Here is a 3267-nt window from a genome sequence, read left to right as displayed (position 1 = left end):
CATTGTCACAACAAGAGAAGAAGGACACAAATTCCTATATGCTCCATCACAATAGCCACCCCCTGGGCTGCTGAACTCCAATAAAGGCTATTGAATCATCCATCCAGCTGTGTTCATTATTGGCACAGATAATGAAATTTCTCTCACATTCACAGCAGAAACAAGAACAGCAAGCTTTGGCAAGTTATCCCAATGATCTATGCTTTCAATATGCATGTATTGATTAGCAATAGAGCTAAGGACAATATAAACTTAAAATACGGCTATAAAGCAAACACAAAGCCACAACATCGGGCCAAGATAAGCTCCATTATTCTGGTACATTGGACGATAAATATCCACGTCGCTCGACTAGAGTTAGCTAGTTAGCCCCAATATTTATAGTTATGTCCAGCTAGGTGAAAATAACCCCTCTGTTAACCTGTGCACTTTATTATGAAGTTTATTGGGCTTGTCTGGGGCCGTGGAAATTGCAAATCTATACACTTCATCACGAGGAGCGGATGCGAGGAAAAGCAACACACTGTTTACCCCAGTCGATTTATTTTATGGGCTCTGTGGCTCTGCTCACACTGTTTATTTGTTGAGCAGCCAATTATTTCCCCACAACTTTTTCCACACTTTTTTTATAAAGGGGTTAGGCAGTTTTAAATTTGAATAGCAGAGAAAAAGAAGAAATACAGTGCAAAGTAGCATTTAGGTATCAATTGTCTGTGGTTTGCAGCGAAGGGGACAGTGAAAGCCAGGCAGGTGGATGCCCTGGGCACCCTGGTAGCCCGTGGCCACAGGAGGGTTATACCATAACGGGTTCAGTTACAGCAAAGACTGGGGTGGAGTCCAACCACACTGCAGATGAGAGCTGGGTTTAGATAGGTGGCAAGCTATGACGTCTGCAGAGGTTTTTTATTTCTACTTCAACTGACCTGTGCGGTGTACTACACAGTATTCACACTGTTTTAACTAAAGTGAAAGATGCAGGAAAAAGATACATTGACTTTATGCAAACTATGCCACTGGCAAGGAATTATTTGCCTGGCTATTCATTATGAACTGATGCCATGCCTGTTCATGTTGTTTTTCTTTTCTTCAAAATATTTTCTGACTGTATATTTTGCCTGAAAAATAACTATAAACCACCTGATTGAATGGAACATTGTGAACATGTTAATAAACTAAATATAGAATGCCTTAAAAAAATATTTAAAAACTGATTTTCCCAGTGGTCATTTTCTCAATGTCTTTCAGGCAGTGGTAAATTTGTATTGCTCCTTTAACAGAAAAAAAAAGGTTAAACCAAAATCTTTTAAAATCCCGTTCCTTTTAAAGACTCTACAAGCAACTCAATGGGCCACAACAACATAGGACAATGACCACTAAACACTTACTTTACTAATATAGACTGTTTAAGATAAATTTATAGGGAGGCCTACAGACAGTGTATCCCGTATTCTCCACAAACACCACAAGTGCCTTTATCTCGATTAGCAGTCTCCGCCTCTTTTCTCCTCCATTAGTCGTGGTGGGACTGTCAGAGCTACTTGGACGAACAAAAGTCTGCTTGTTTTGACATATGGTTTTTCGGTTTTGTTTTTGTTGATAATGAGAACCACGTTTCTTGTCTGGAAGTGCCGAAGCAGGAGTCTGCTGTTGCATACCGCCTCAGAAAACCGAGAGGAAATTACCTGCGTCATTTATGCTTCTTTTTTGTTTCGACACGAGCTTCGCTAACGCACACCCGGTGGCTTGAAAAACTCTCGTAAAATCTGACTGATGGACAAACCGATTGATTGGGTAGCTGATTTTTTTATTTTTTTTTTTTATTTTTATTTTTTTTTTTAATGCAGCCTCCCGAACAAAGCACAAAATAAAAATAACGACCAACACCAAAGCCGTAACAGGTCAGCAGGGGTTTATTTACCACAGAATATATGTACACTGATTTAACTCGGCAATCTAATTACTGCACCTGTTTATCTATTCGCTTTTCAGGTTCCTTCCACCAGGTGCGTAAATCACACACACAATGATGCTCCTGTGTGTGGTAAAGTTAGCTCCGTTTTGGTATGGCTCATGTTTTCCTGGCACTCTCTTTTTTCCTTCCCGTCCCAAGATGGAAGAAAAGCTGATTCTGCTATGGTGGACAGTGGAAATTTAGTAACTTGACATACGCTGACCTAAGCTTTGTTTTTTAGTTCGTCAGAAGCTTATTAAATACTTATTATTCATAGTGAAGACAATTTCTATTATCATATTAATGTAATTTCATTTATTATGTACCAATAACAGACCAATTAAGAACCTTGCACCTGAGACCTTGATTGTGTGCATACTAAGGAAATACTTTGGAAATGATGCTTATTTGTTTATTCTCTAGTGTTACAAGGCTAAGGAAAGGCATAGAAGGGCTTGTGTGAACTAACCATTTACAGCCTGCTCAGTACAAATAATTAATTACTATTATAAATTATTTGAATTGAGGGCTTTATTAACTGATGAGTTTATTCATGTTTTTAAAAGAGTGAAAACAGTCAAGCGAGCAGTACAAAAATGCCAAGTCATGCTCTAACCTCAGGAATGTAATGCCTCTATAAGTAAGACACAGGTTGTTCATATTTTTCATTTACTTCTGAAAGCATTTGTTACTTCTCTTCCCCTGTTTCCTGCTAATGATAAACAAGAGAACATAGTGACTTTTAACCATGAGAACTGTTAACTTTGTTTGTTAGAGTGTGGACAGAGAGCAAAGAGAGTGGGAAAGAGAAAGTAAGAGAAACAGAAAGCTTAACAAAGTTCCAAGAATAAAAATAAGTAGTCTGATAATCGTGTGTTGCTGAGTCTAAGCATGACGGGCTCTCACAAAGCTTTCTTCTCTGCGCCATGGCTTTGCTCACCCATCTCTGGGTGTCTAGAAATGCTCACTTTTCAATAAATAGACTCTGCCTGCTATATACCTTCCTGGAATTTCTTTACAATTTAAAATATGTTGCAAGCAAACTGCTTTGTTGGTGTGTCTTTACATGTTCAGTTAAATCTGGCATAGCGGCTCTATGGGACACTAACTCTGTGCAAGACACAACAGTAGTCCCACCACTCCTCAAAGTAATTTCCATTCAATTAAAATGCATTTCACATGAAAACAGCAGTCACCCACATAGGAAATCAACAGTGTAAATCACAAAAAAACCCATCAGAAATCCCTATCATAATAGAGGAGAAGGACCGCATGCCAGAGTAAATGACCAAGCATCTCAGGCCGTACAACTTGTA

The 3267-nt window shown here is 38.8% G+C and overlaps 1 long non-coding RNA gene across 1 annotated transcript; it reads left to right on the top strand.

The window, feature by feature from the left end:
* Positions 1–1491: 1491 nt before the first annotated feature.
* LOC118241886 (uncharacterized) lies at positions 1492–2946 on the top strand. Its single transcript, XR_004776396.2, has 2 exons — positions 1492–1898; positions 1990–2946. It is a non-coding gene; the product is annotated as an uncharacterized LOC118241886 (long non-coding RNA).
* The last annotated feature ends 321 nt before the right edge of the window (positions 2947–3267 follow it).

Source organism: Electrophorus electricus, chromosome 2 (assembly GCF_041902795.1).
Source record: "Electrophorus electricus isolate QZ-2024a chromosome 2, ASM4190279v1, whole genome shotgun sequence".
NCBI lineage: Eukaryota > Metazoa > Chordata > Actinopteri > Gymnotiformes > Gymnotidae > Electrophorus > Electrophorus electricus.
Note: the sequence above shows the minus strand (reverse complement) of the source record. Positions and strands in the feature narration are given on the sequence as shown.